Below are 15,001 nucleotides of genomic sequence, written 5' to 3'. Positions count from 1 at the left end.
AGGGTTAATGTCGTCTGTGATACTCTCCCTCGCCGTTTTCCTGGCCATCCTGGTCTTGTGTGGCTATGGCTGCATACCCTGTATCAAGACCTTCACGGTGTCTTACCCACCTGGTGGAACGAACGATCAGCGGCTTTGTGGCTCAGGCAGGAGGAGGTCAGTATATGTTGATATGTTGGTGCCAAAGGAAGATGCTGTCCTCCCGGAGGAAGAGGAATGTTATCTACTCTAACCTTTCCCTTTGTCTAGTGTGCTGCGCTGTGCTTTATTTTTCAGAGTTGTCTGGTGAGCCGAACAATGGGAAAGTTTTGCAGTTCTGTAGTAGACATGTTTATATTGATGCACGGTTTTCTCACCAGTGATGGTTTGGTTCTATGTGAATTATTTGATTATATATGGGTTCTGATTGTGATCTCCTTCAGATATCAACAGGGGGAATGAAGTATATTGATTATGCTCATGTATCGCTTCATTCTTCTGCCCAGTCCAGATGAAGGGAGATCGGAGGGTCGGAAAAGAGTAGTGAGAGAGCAGAATAATCCTAAAGTAATCCTTCAATTTAAAACTGAGAGTGAGTTAGGAAAAATTGGAATCTTGGCGCTGTCAAGGGAGATAAAGAAGATATTGGGGGATGTAGCATTTGCCAGTGTTGAGAGATGGTAATCTACTGATTGTGTGTGATTCGGAGGCGCAGAAAAACTCAGCAATGCAGATTAGTAGCATTGGAAAGATGGCTGTAAGTGAGTTTAAGGTTGTTGGAGAAAGGAAAGGAGCACGTGGAGTAGTCACAGGAATCCCCCTGGATGAAGATCTGGATAAGTTTAAAAACAGTTTGGGTGCAGGGGTGGATTCTGTTAAGAGATTGATGAGATGGAGTGATGGCCAAAGAATTCAGAGCATGTCGGTTTTATTGGAATTTAAAGATGTGCTTCCTGAGAGAGTGAAGGTCGGCTGTTTGAGTTTCCTGGTAAGAGAATATGTCCCTCCTCCACTCCGGTGCTACAAGTGTCAGCTTTATGGCCACATAGCAGCGGTGTAAAGAGGGAAGCAGAAATGTTTAAAATGTGGAGGTGAACATAAGATTGAAGAATGTGAGGAAAATGCTCAGATTAAGTGCTGTAATTGTGGGGGACAGCACACTGCGACGTTTGGTGGATGTGAGGTAAGAAAGAAAGCTGTACAAATTGAAAAGGTAAATATGTTGAATAACATCTCGTATGCAGAAGCTGCAACGAAGGTCCAAATACAGAAACGAGGAAACACTGCTGACACCAGTGTTGTTCCAAAAAGAGGAGGAACAAGTATAGTACTTGCTGTTGATGACTTGGTAGTATTTTTGTCTTATGTGATAAATTGCTCTGAACAAGTCAAACGTAAACCAGACAAAGCTAAGATGATAGTAGAGGGGGCGGAGAAATTCTTGGGTGCTAAAGGTATCTCTTGGGAGCTAATGAACAAAAGGTTAGAGGGGAACAGTAAGGCAGGAGGAGAAACAAGTGAGAAGACCTGATTATACTGCAGTGGAATGCCAGGAGTCTCATTGCAAATGGACAGGAATTTAAAGGATATGTACAAGATAGTAAGGTGAAACCGGATGTCATTTGTGTTCAAGAAACCTGGCTAAAGCCAACATTAGATTTTGTTATTAGAGGGTACGAGTGTGTTCGAAGGGATAGGCAAGGAGGAAATGGTGGAGGATGTGCAATATTTATCAGGAATGGGATCAGTATAGAGTTTTAAGTAAAGGGAAAGAATTATAATTCATTGTGATAGAAGTGTGGGGGAGAGTTCTTCTATTAAGAGTGCTTTTTAAACTTCCTATAAGTTATCTATCCCTTTCCTCTGAATCTACCTGCGTTGCAACAACAAAATTTCCCCATGTGTGGACAAAAAAGGAATATCTTATCTCATCTTAAGCGTTTAACACTGGAGGGTCTGCAGGATTTTATGGTTCATCTTGAGGGCAAATCTACATGTTGTGGTGATTTTAATGCTCATAGTACGTTGTGGGCATAATGATGAGAATGGGTTGGTGATAGAGGATTTAATGGATATGAAGGGTCTTGTATGTTTGAATGACGGGAGTGGAACTAGATTTAATGCTGGTGTCAGCGGAACCACCTCCTCATCAACGCGGGGAAGACCAAGGAGATGGTGGTGGACTTCCACAGAGGCCACCCCACTGCCCCCTCACCAGTGAACATCCAGGGACGGGACATTGAGAGAGTGACTCATACAAGGACCTGGGTGTTCATCCGAACCACAAACTGAACTGGACTCATAACACAGACGCACTGTACAGGAAGAGCCAGAGTCGGCTCTACCTCATGAGACTCAGGTCTTTTGGAGTGACAGGGCCACTCCTGAAGACCTTCTCTGACTCTGTGGTGGCATCAGCTCCTGTAGGTGTGGCCTGCTGGAGCAGCAGCATCACAGAGAGGGAGAGGAAGAAGCTGGACAAGGGTCCTGACTAGATTCACATCTATGCTGGACCATGAGTGTCGCCCCCTGCAGGACACTCTGTCCGCTCTGGAGAGCAGCTTCAGAGAGACTGATCCAACCTCGCTGTGCGAGGGAGAGGTTTCACAGGTCTTTCCTTCCTGCTGCTGTCAGACTGTATAACAAACACTGCTAGCCCTGAACATGTGCAATACTGATTTAACCATGTGCAATACTGTCATATTCATGTGCAATTACTGTCATACTCATATGAAGAAAGCTATGTGTGAGACGGGGGTGCGGAGTGTGCGCTGCGTCGCACATTCTGGCCATCTTTGCGTACAGAACTTGCTTTCCCAACATGGCGTGATAGACACCGTGGTTACTGCGAGGATGAGTGTAGGTCGCTTCAAACACTGGCCCCTGGCCTACTCTCGACTCGACAACAGATGGATTTCATCAAGAAAAACATACGTTTTATTATTTAAGCCCAAGAGTATTAAGAGTGCAGTTCTGAAAAGCACATTATGGCCTTACTTTATGACACTGTTGCAATTTTAATACACTTTGTTTATTTGTTTACATGCTTCTGGGGATTTTAAGTTGAGCTGCTTTTTTATTTAATTCAAATTCTGCACTATTGTTTCTTATTCAAGCTACCTCAAAAAAGGTGCACTGTTAAAGTGTTAAAAAATAAAATAAAAACTGCGACAACCTGCATTTGTGCATTTAAAAAAAAAAGTTACTGTACTAGGGAAAGAAATCCCGCACACTGTCTTACTTGCGAATAAAAATGTATTGGTAAAGAGGCAACGTTTCGGCAACTGGGCCTTCGTCAGGCAAATGGGTAACTGAGGATGGGACAGAGGTTTAAATAGGAGTGGCCTAAAAAATAGGAGTGGCCAATCACAGATGTTAAAGGTCCCATAACATGCAAAATCGACTTTTCAGAGCTTTTAACCTTCTTACATTGCTATTTGTGCTTCATATTTGTCCAGAGTGTTTTTTTGATTGATTCCCGCAGTGTTTAGCTATATTACAGACTATCTCCTTTCCACAAATCTCCAAACTGACGGGCGGTGGGGCAAGACCGCGTCATAAGGGCAAGCACGCGTCATTAGCCCCCCTCACCCCCCGCCTGCCGCCTCCCGCCCCCTTCCCCCCGGCTCCGCGCTGCTGTCTCCCTTCAAGCTCATTCCGGAGTTTTTCTGCTTCGATTTACGAGGAAACACGGCTCAAAGAGGCCCAAAACGTCATTAATGATATCGCACTCTTTACTATTATCACAATGGTGAAGGTTTATGTGGCACTTGATGCAGCAACCGGGAAAATAAACGGAGAGAAGTTCTATCCGATACGAAAAACCAGGAAATAAGAGCGCGATGGACATAAGACTTTTTTATCCATCTCTATCTCTATAGATAGATAGATAGATAGATAGATAGATAGATAGATAGATTCTCACTCATTCGCGCGGAGCTGCGCAGCGCGGAGCAGACAGCTGTGGGGCTACGTCACGGGTGGGCGGGGCACACACGCTCTCTGAGACTACGTCACGGGTTGGGCGGGGGAGCCAGATCGCTCTTCGCAAGGTTGGGGGCGAATATCAAACCAAGCCGTTTGCATTTCCGGGTTGGTGAGGGGGTCCAAGGTCTGGGTGATATTTCTTAACTATTATGTTAAGGCTGTTGCACAACCCTTATTATTACCAATTATACACTAGACTACACTAGACTACGAAACGTGAAAAAAAGCATGTTATGGCACCTTTAATCACAAAACGATAGACAAATAGTGACACCTCATGATGAATTACACATACGTCAAAAATAGTATTAATCACTATTTTTTGAAGGCCCAGTTGCCGAAACGTTGTCTCTTTACCAATACATTTTTATTTGCAAGTAAGACAGTGCGCAGGATTTCTATTATTATTATTATTATTATTATTATTATTATTATTATTATATATATATATATATATATATATATAATTCCACAAATGTTCCCAATCATTGTGTTCACACGTGCTATCACAGGCAACACAACACCGCTCTGTGACGAGTTCTTGCTGGTTTGCGCACGGCAACAAACCACACTTTTTTGTCGCTGCTCTGAACAGCTGCAAGTTCCCCGAGTTGATCTGGCGCTGTACTCACACCACGTTTGTGAAATATGTTTGCTCATGTAACGGTTATATGATTAAATCCCACGGGCGCATACATGGATGCGCCCGTGGGTAAAACAAAACTAATCAAATGTGTGGTGATTTTCATAGCTTACGATGCCCACAAATGTTTTTTTCCCCGCAGCTTTTGAGTTTGCTCTCACAATTTGACATTCTCGAAACATACGGCCAGTAAATATGCAATAAAATGTTTAAGGTCTGGTTTTCATTATTTTGAAATCCAGGTCGAGTTACCGGAAACACACATTTTTTTCTTCTTATGAAGTTCTCTCAGGTGTGAACTGTTGCCCAGTCAAGTGACCCAAACTGCCATTTTTAGAGCCAATTACCTTCCCAGGAATGTTGTGTAGAAGCATTGCGACTCCTGCTGACCAATTTGTTCCATAACTAAAATATATTTTGTCTCCCCAACATTTTTCATCAGTGTTTTTGGTGTGTGTCTCTTGAAGAAGAAAACGATGTGCTTTGGTTTTAGTCGAGTCTCTCAAACCCCGAGCATTGAGAGACGCCTGCCGTGTGGGGCGGGCTGCGGCCTCATGAGTTTGAGTCCGGCTTTCACCTGTTTGCTGCATGTCGTTCCCCAGTCTCATTCCCATTTCCCACTGCACTGTCCTGTCAAAGCCTACAGTCCAAAAAAAACTCTGGAAAATAAAGTACTCAGAATGTGAAATACAAAGGATCAAACATGACTCTCCCACTTTACCCTCATTCACACAAACACATTTAATTGTTAAATTAAATCAATGTGTTACATTCATTAAATGTTGAATGTAAACATGTTTGAATGACAGAGCTCTGGCTAGACTTGTTTGATGCTGTCGGTCCTCACCCAAAGCCAGAGCCTGTTATACTGTCCACATTCTTATAGAAACAGTAAAGTTCTGTTCGTTTCATAACTCACTGAACCTTGTGAAAATGACTTATTTTTTCCATGACAACACCACTCTCAATGGTGATAAGGAATTGACAAAAGTATAAGTTATTTATTTAACCCTATTATTACTTAACATCTTCTTTTTCTGTGTTCATGGCAGATCTAAAAGTCCATCAGAAGAATTGGGTTCACCTGTGACCAGTGTGGAAAGACATGGAGCTGTTCTTCTGCGCTCAAGAAACACTACAGAACTCACACAGGAGAAAAACCATACGAGTGTGACCAGTGTGGAAACAGTTTTCCTACAGCAAGAGCTCTCAAAATACACACTAGTATCCACACTGGAGAGAAATCTTACAACTGTGATGTTTGTGAGAAGACATTTTCAAGCTCAAGCTACTTAAAAAAACACATGAGAGTCCACACTGGAGAGAAACCTTTTAAGTGTGACCAGTGTGAAAAGGCTTTTAGAACATCACCTGAGCTCTCGAATCACTACACAACCCACACAGGAATAACACTAAATGAGTGTGACCAGTGTGGAAACAGTTTTTCTACAGCAAGCGCTCTCAAAAGTCACACCAGAATCCACACTGGAGAGAAACCTTACAGCTGTGATGTTTGTCAGAAGACATTTTCAAGCTCAAGCAGCTTAACAACACACATGAGAGTCCACACTGGAGAGAAACCTTACAGCTGTGATGTTTGTCAGAAGACATTTTCAATCTTGAGCAACTTAATAAGACACATGAGAGTCCACACTGGAGATAAACCTTACAGCTGTAATGTTTGTGAGAAGGCATTTTCAAGCTCAAGCCACTTAACATCACACATGAGAGTCCACACTGGAGAAAAACCTTACAGCTGTGATGTTTGTGAGAAGGCATTTTCAAGCTCAAGCTGCTTAAAAAAACACATGAGAGTCCACACTGGAGAGAAACCTTTTAAGTGTGACCAGTGTGAAAAGGCCTTTAGAACATCACCTGAGCTCTCGAATCACTACACAACCCACACAGGAATAACACTAAATGAGTGTGACCAGTGTGGAAACAGTTTTTCTACAGCAAGCGCTCTCAAAAGTCACACCAGAATCCACACTGGAGAGAAACCTTACAGCTGTGATGTTTGTCAGAAGACATTTTCATGCTCAAGCAGCTTAATAACACACATGAGAATCCACACTGGAGAAAAACCTTACAGCTGTGATGTTTGTGAGACGGCATTTTCCCAGTTAAGCCACTTAACATCACACATGAGAGTCCACACTGGAGAGAAACCTTACAGCTGTGATGTTTGTCAGAAGGCATTTTCCACTCAGGCAGCTTAATAAAACACATGAGAGTCCACACTGTTGAAAAGCCTTAGCGGCTAAGGCTTTTATCAGATGCATGTGTTTTCATATCAAACGCCTGCTAATGTTCATGTTTTACCATAAATGAGCTCATCATCTGGACACTGTTTTTTTTTTTTCCCAACTCCTTCATTGAGTCATTCTCAATATGTGGATGTAGTCTGAGAATGCAAATATTTATTCTACTCTATGAAGGGTGTTTACAATTTCACTTGAGATTACTCTCCTTTGTATCCTAACTGTAAAGGGCTATCAAAACCCTTTTGTTAGCTGATGTTAGCTCCCTCATCACTGAGTACCTGATTAGCGTCAGAATGGACAGGGCTTTTCCCGCCCCATGGCTTCAAGACACTATTGTATGCGACCGGTATGTTTAACGTTAAATTTCTATTCAAAGAGCTCTTTCTGAACAAAATGGCCTCTGTAGGACATATGTGTCCATAGAGACCTTTAAGAGACATTACCTTTTCATAATTAAGACACTGTTGCAGAAAGCAAAGCAAAATGTTGGATGGGTGGAAGAATGTTCCCCATCCCCCATGGACCAACAACACTGTCTTCACCACACCCCCCTCCCCCCCTTTGGGTCAACACCTCTGATAAAGAACACAGAGGACACCAAATGGGTCCAAGGACCTGACCCCTGTGGAGAAGTGGAATCGTCTACTGTAACAAATCCTCTTGTTCTGCTGGATGGAAACTTTCTCAGGATGAAGTCCTTAATGACTGTATTTCACATTTAAACTGACTTAACGTTTACTGTGTGATCTAAACTTGTAAATAAATCATGCTTTAGTTTAGTTTGCCTTAAGAACTGTGTTTGAAATGTGTTTATGTCATATTTAATGTACTTCCTCATGACCTGCTAATGATGTGTGGGAGGGGCTTCCATTGTCTCCCACGTCTCAGCACTGTGCTCAGAATGTCAAATCTTCGAACGCTAAACTCTGAGCAAAGACCAGCGCCACAGACGGCTCTAAGGACCCAAAGATCTCTGAGGAGGCCTTGATCCACATCTGGGCCTTCTCTTGGACACATGAGACCTGAGAGTGGCTGAAACTTGCAGAGTGGCATTAAAGTGAGGTTTCATCCAGATTATTTTAGAATTAATCAAAACTTACTTTTCACGTTGATCCCAGACATAGCTGGTGTAATTAATGTGTAATTACTTGCTTTGATATTTTTGTTTATTAAACTACACAAAATCATTCCGGTTTATAGACTTTTTATTGATCTTTTTTTTTTAGAGTTATAGTTGTCAGTCAATGGATAAAGTGCTCCCTTTTCAGAAAACGAGACTCGGTAGGAATTAATGTTTTGCTGAACAAGCTTCAGATTTTGCCCTTTTTAAATTTAAATCTGAACAATAACTACCTAAAATCCTAGTCCCAGAGAATATTGTCCATAACAAACACCATGTTCAAGCACAAGGGTGTCCATCAGTGCACGTGGCACCAGGACGCATACTTCCCAACTCTCTTGGAGATATTTATTTAAAAAAATAAAAATTGACCTTTTCTACTAGCCTTTACTTTGGTAGCAAAGGCGAGCGGCGGGGAGCATACGGGGGACACGGGCGCCGCCATGTTTGTTGTGATTACGCTGCTGAGCGTTTCCATCCCAGAATTCAACGCAGGTCAAATTTAATCCGAAATCTACACCATGATAGTGAACGACATGAGCGTTAACAAAGATAGCGGCGCCAATAAGGATAAATCGACTGATGAAAATAAATACCGGTTCTACACTACATGGTTTGTTTAATATAGAAATATACTATGAAGCGTAAAGTGGGACGAATATTTATCCGATGAGTCATGTGGCTCGCCTCATTAGTGTTATTTTTGGTTAATTCTGATAAAATTTGAAATCTCCTGCATAGGGGGGCAATCTCCCATTTTTTAATGTGTTATCTCCCCCCTGGGATGGTAAATAATTTGGGAAGTATGAGGACACCCTAGGCTGGAGATCAATTATCGGCTTTGTTGTCGTGTCATCTGACCTCCGGCCACGTATCTTGGACACTCGGGTGAAGAGAGGAGCAGAGCTGTCAACTGATCACCACCTGGTGGTGAGTTGGATCCGCTGGCGGAGGAGGAAGCTGTGCAGACACAAGCGCATTGTGAGGGTCTGTTGAGAACGTCTTCCCTCTGTCAGTAGGGTCTTCAACTCACACCTTCGGAACAGCTTCTCCCATTTCTTGGGGGAGGCTGGGGACATTGAGTCAGAGTGGACCATTTTCGTGACCTCCATCGTCGATGCGGCTGCTCAGAGCTGTGGTCGCAAGGTCTCAGGTGCCTGCAGGTACGGCAACGCCCGAACCCGGTGGTGGACACCGGAAGGGATGTTGTCAGGCTGAAGAAGTAGGCCTATCAGGCCTCTTTGGCTTGTAGGACTCCTGAGGCCTTTGACAGGTATCGGCTGACCAGACGAGCCGCAGCTTGTGCTGTCGCTGAGAGGAGTTTGGGGAGATCATGGAGGAGGACTACTGGTTGCCCCCAAAGAAATTCTGGAAAACCGTCCGTCGCCTCAGAAGTGGGAAGCAGTGCTTCACCAACACCGTTTACGGTGCGGGTGGAGACCTGCTGACCTCGACTGGGGATGTTGTCGGGACGGTGGAAGGAATACATTGAGAACCTCCGTAATCCCACTATCACATATTCCGAAGAGGAAGCAGACTGAAGACTCTGAGGCTGACTCGTCCATCGCCCAAGCTGAAGTCATTGAGGTTGTTGGCAGACTCCTTGGTGGCAGGGCTCCTGGGGTGGATGAGATCTGCCCTGAGTACCTAAAGTTTCTGGATGTTGTAGGACTGTCTTGGCTGACACATCTAAGTGTCTCTGGACTGGCAGACCGGAGTGGTCATCCCTCCGTTCAAGAAAGGGGACCGGAGGGTGTGTTCCAACTACAAAGGGATCACACTCCTCAGTAAGGTCTGTTCCAGGGTACTGGAGAGGAGAATACGACTGATAGTCGAACCTCAGATTCAGGAGGAGCAGAGTGGTTTTTGTCCCGGTCGTGGAACACTGGACCAGCTCTATACCCTCCATCGGGTGCTCGAGGGTTTATGGGAGTTTGCCCAACCAGTCCACATGTGCTTTGTGGATCTGGAGAAGGCTTTCAACCGTGTCCCTCGGGGTGTCCTTTGGGGGGTGCTCTGGGGCTACGGGGTCCGGGGCCCTTTGCTCAGGGCTGTCCGGTCCCTGTATGACTGGAGCAGGAGCTGTGTACATTGGAGTAAGTCAGACCTGTTCCCAGTGCGTGTTGGACTCTGCCAGGGCATCCCTTTGTCACAGGTTCTGTTTTTTGTTTTAATGGACAGAATTTCTAGGCGCAGTCAGGGGTCGGAGGGTTTGGGGACCACAGGATTTCATCTCTGCTGTTTGCAGACGATGTTGTCCTGATGGCTCCATCAAACCCGGACCTGCAACATGCACTGGGACGGTTTGAGCCGAGTGTGAAGCGGCTGGGATGAGAATCAGCTCCAAATCCGAGGCCATGGTTCTCAACCGGAAAAAGGTGTCTTGCCCTTTCCAGGTGGGTGGGGAGTCCTTGCCCCAAGTGGAGGAGTTCAAGTATCTCGGGGTCTTGTTCACGAGTGAGGGAAGAGGGAACGTTAGATTGACAGTTGGATCGGTGCAGCGGTCTGTTGTGGTGAAGAAGGAGCTGAGTCGAAAGGCAAAGCTCTCAATTTACCGGTCAATCTACATTCCCTCACCTATGGTCATGAGGTAATATTTTGAATAATTGGTTAAATCCAACTGAACTCTTTGCTTTGAAAACCACTGCAAATATGATGACGGTTCAAAACCATGAACCATTTGCTCAATATTCAAACCCATTTTGGGCTGTATTCAAAATCAGAGCGTATTAAAAAAAAAGTCAAAATGTGTCCTGTTGAGTTGTGCTGTAGACCTTTAGTCGAACAATCGATCAATGGTGTCTTTGTCAAATTCATTTTGGGTTCTTTTGAAGGATTAATATTCACAACAACAGAAAAGAATAAACAAGTGAGATACTGTGAGATTTGGGAGTGAATTATGGGTTCATTCTGTCGTTTTTCATGTAAATACACTGGTCGTTTTCTATAAAAATAAAAAAAAATATTTGCAATAGTGTGAACTCCTGTGATCTTGTGGTGTTGTCGTTCCACTTTGGGTTAAATACATGTTCTGTTAGCAAAATATATAAAATCAATGTTGTTTTTAAGATGGGCTGAATTTGAATATTAAGTTTATTGTTGATGGTAAAAAGTTCAAACCTCAACTAACACATTTAAACACATTTCTGTTGTATTGAAATAATATTGTCTGATTATCGTTATCAGGAATTAGATAAAGATTTTTGTCACTATTTTTGCCTTAGTCTTATCATAAAGATACTAAATAGTTTTGCCCGCTTTAATCGTGTCTACTGCACGGTTTTGGCCGTAGAGGTTTAGGTTTATAGTTTTACTTCCTGTTTGTAATTTATGACATCACACTAGTGAATTACCCAGCAACCACTTTTTGATTCGACAAATAGAAATATATGAGCGCTCCTTTATTTTGTTGAATTAACATTTATAGGGTGAAAAACAGTTGTTTTGTGTAAATTATACATCTACTCTGGCTGGACCCTAATGTGATGTCACTTCCTGTCATTTACTATAGATTTGTTTGTACTTTTCCTTGCATATAGCCGCTCGATCGGTGTAAAACTATGGTTCATATGTACAACAGATACAGACACACCAAATAAAAACCTGTAACGTGCCCTTTGAACTAGGGACTGTTGAATGTGGTGTCGATGAGTCTCGCAGGCCTGTTTGAATAGAACGGTTTGGCGTCTTGATTGTGTGTTACAAAGTTGCGTGTCTCTCATGTAACGCGCCTGAGCAGACGTTCAGCCCAGCGCTTCCGTTTTGCAGCGTATAAGGAAGAAAACTGTCTGGATGTTGCCAGAGCCCATTATTATAACACTTTCCTAGCCGGGCCACGTGACAGATGATTGAACGCTTTTCTTTCAACACTGACGATTTCAGTTTGAGTTGAGTTTGTCTTATTAAAAGCAGACTGACTTTTAACACAAAAAATAGTCACATTTCTTTCTCCATTTTGCTAAAGGTGTGATTTTTGTTTGTCTCACTATTAAATCTGCAAGTGAAAAGTAACGTTAAGGCTCAATTAATGAAAAAAATATGACAATCACAGTTATTAAAACCATAACTGTAATCACGATTATTCAAACAATTATTTGTTTTAGAGCAGGGATGTCAAATTTTACCGTTTTGATTAAATATCACGATTTAATGATTGATCACGATTATTGAGACTGTGACCAAACAACAGTGACAGTGAATTTCCCTGGGAGCGCCCCGGGTTTTTGCCTCTGTGACACAAGCGGTGTGCTTGGCCTGCCGATACCTGTCAACGGCCTTAGGAGTCCCATAAGCAGAAGAAACCTTATCCCTTACGCCATCCCGTACTTCCGGCGTCCACCACCGGGTTCGGGGGTTGCCGCCTTCCTAGATTTTTAAAGATGAATATTCATTAAAAACCTATAAAGGGTTAATTTGAAAAATTAAAAAGTGTGTATGATACCTGGAGACAAAAAGTACTAAAAAAAAAAACTTAGATTTGACTTTCTAGTTTACCTGATTTAGAAGCTATTAAATTGTATTATTATTATCTAAATAGGGTTGAATTGAAAAAAGTACAAGGTGTGCTTGATACCTAGAAATTAAACCTACTATAAAAGACAGTAGAAGCTATTGAAAGAATTCCTTGTTTTTTGAAGGTGAATATTCATAAACTACCTGGCCTGATAACGAGACTGTGACTGGGGCTTAGCATCGGACCTCTTCTTGACTGGAAAACATCATAATGGCCAATGTGAAACCTGTGGAAAAGAAGAAACTGTCCCCCATGTTTTAATGGAGTGTAACAGGTTTGCAGTTCAGAGGAGATCACTTTTGTCCCACTTCTTTGATCTGGGGTTTAAATCTGTGTCAGTGAAGACTTTGCTTGTCCCCTCTTTGCATCAGCAGGTGTACAGAGCGTCATAACGGACTATCACCAGTGAGAGGCAGCAGTTCTCTGTGTGGTGCGTAGTCTCCCGGAAATACATTGTTACCTACCTGGCTGGCCCCTTGAAGAGAGAGGGTGGCATTGTGGGTAGCCGGAAGTGTCTTGTTGTTTTTGGGTCTGTTTTTCGATGTTTTTTCGGCGGGCGCGTGTCTGCCACCGCTGATCCGCATGTCCTGCATTCCGTTTCATGTAACCAAATAAAATCGTGTTGCAACGAGTACTATGCCTGCTCAGCCTCTGTACCACGGTTAGGAGTTTACTGGGCAGGGGAAGTATTAATAAATCCGGAGGTGGAAATAAATTTGGCCACGTCCCGGAAGGGACCTGCGCGCTAATGTATAGCTTACATAGAGATATCGTTCTACTGACGCGCGCAGATCTCTATTGGTGGTGCGGAGGCAAAGTGCTTCACCATGCATTAGACGGCAAGAATGAAGGTCCTTGTGCCCTAGTATCTCTCATTGTGCAGGCAGACGTGTTTCCCATGACAGCTAACGACATTTTGCAGTGGGCTGATTCTCCTGTCCGGATGGCAGAGAACCCACTGCGTCCCATGAGATCGGTAGGGAAATCCACTCCCTGGCTGAGTGAAGCTGACCCAACCTATGTCGATGCCATAGGAGTCCCACGGGGTGTGCCAGACGAGTATAAAATAAGTAATCAAGTGGCCGCAGGATTTGAATCATTCTTTTGCCCGTGGTGTACTATAAATAAAAACGTTGATAGAATTAATTACATCCATTATAATGTTCAGAGACTGGGTAATTTTTCCCAGGAAGGATTCACTGCTGTACACGAGCAGCTAGCCGCTACCTCTCTGATGGCCTTCCAGAATCGTATAGCCTTGGACATGCTCTTGGCAGAGAAAGGCGGGATTTGCGCCATGATAGGGGAGGAGCAATGTTGTACTTTTATACCGAATAACACACGCGAAGGGGGCCGTTTGACCCAGGTTGTTGACGGATTACGCACACTAAATAGAAAGATGAAAAAGCATTCGGGGGTAGACACATCCATTTGGGATTCATGGATGAATTATTTTGGTAAATGGATGTGATAAAATGTGAATATATGATTATATTTCTGTGATGTATTTTATCTGCATAATAGTGATATTTTATCTGCATCATTAGTCTAAGAGAATAACGGGTGTGTGACAAACTGCATTTGTGAAGGGGTCGTAAAGATGGGCCAAAGGATGTTTACCCTAGGGGGGTGACAGCCCAGAGGAGTTTGGGTAATGTTTACCCAAGGCTTGATCTCTAGGAAAAATACCAGCTGTAAAACAAGTGCCTTGATGTGAAGCTGACCAATGAGAAATGTGACCCGCCTATTCCAGAATATCTAACAAAACCAACCAGCATGGGAAAAAACGGGGTGAGACGCAGGAGGATCACGCAGGCTGCGTACCACAGCCTGCGTGATCAGTCCAGGCGTTTTCTCCCAAGCTTGCCATACAAATGTCTCATATTTCTGTGTCGTTTCATTTTCTAAGTTGAATTGTGTTCTCGATGTGTTACGGAATAGCATCGGTGCATGTCTGATTCCATGACAATGGAAAGGGTTAATGTCGTCTGTGATACTCTCCCTCGCCGTTTTCCTGGCCATCCTGGTCTTGTGTGGCTATGGCTGCATACCCTGTATCAAGACCTTCACGGTGTCTTACCCGCCTGGTGGAACGAACGATCGGCGGCTTTGTGGCTCAGGCAGGAGGAGGTCAGTATATGTTGATATGTTGGTGCCAAAGGAAGATGCTGTCCTCCCGGAGGAAGAGGAATGTTATCTACTCTAACCTTTCCCTTTGTCTAGTGTGCTGCGCTGTGCTTTATTTTTCAGAGTTGTCTGGTGAGCCGAACAATGGGAAAGTTTTGCAGTTCTGTAGTAGACATGTTTATATTGATGCACGGTTTTCTCACCAGTGATTTTATGTGAATTATTTGATTATATATGGGTTCTGATTGTGATCTCCTTCAGATATCAACAGGGGGAATGAAGTATATTGATTATGCTACTATGTTTGTTACTTATGCTCATGTATCGCTTCATTCTTCTGCCCAGTCCAGATGAAGGGAGATCGGAGG

At 43.4% G+C, this 15,001-nt stretch overlaps 1 pseudogene; it reads left to right on the top strand.

Moving 5' to 3' along the window:
- Window positions 1-730: 730 nt before the first annotated feature.
- The window catches only part of LOC140357026 (uncharacterized), a 29,138-nt pseudogene continuing 14,867 nt past the window's right edge, over window positions 731-15,001 (top strand).

Source organism: Eucyclogobius newberryi, unplaced genomic scaffold (genome assembly GCF_026437365.1).
Source record: "Eucyclogobius newberryi isolate DKJ021-1_F unplaced genomic scaffold, fEucNew1.0.hap1 SCAF_121, whole genome shotgun sequence".
NCBI classification, from domain to species: domain Eukaryota; kingdom Metazoa; phylum Chordata; class Actinopteri; order Gobiiformes; family Gobiidae; genus Eucyclogobius; species Eucyclogobius newberryi.
The sequence above is the reverse complement of the archived record's forward strand: the minus strand, read 5'-3'. Positions and strand labels throughout refer to the sequence as shown.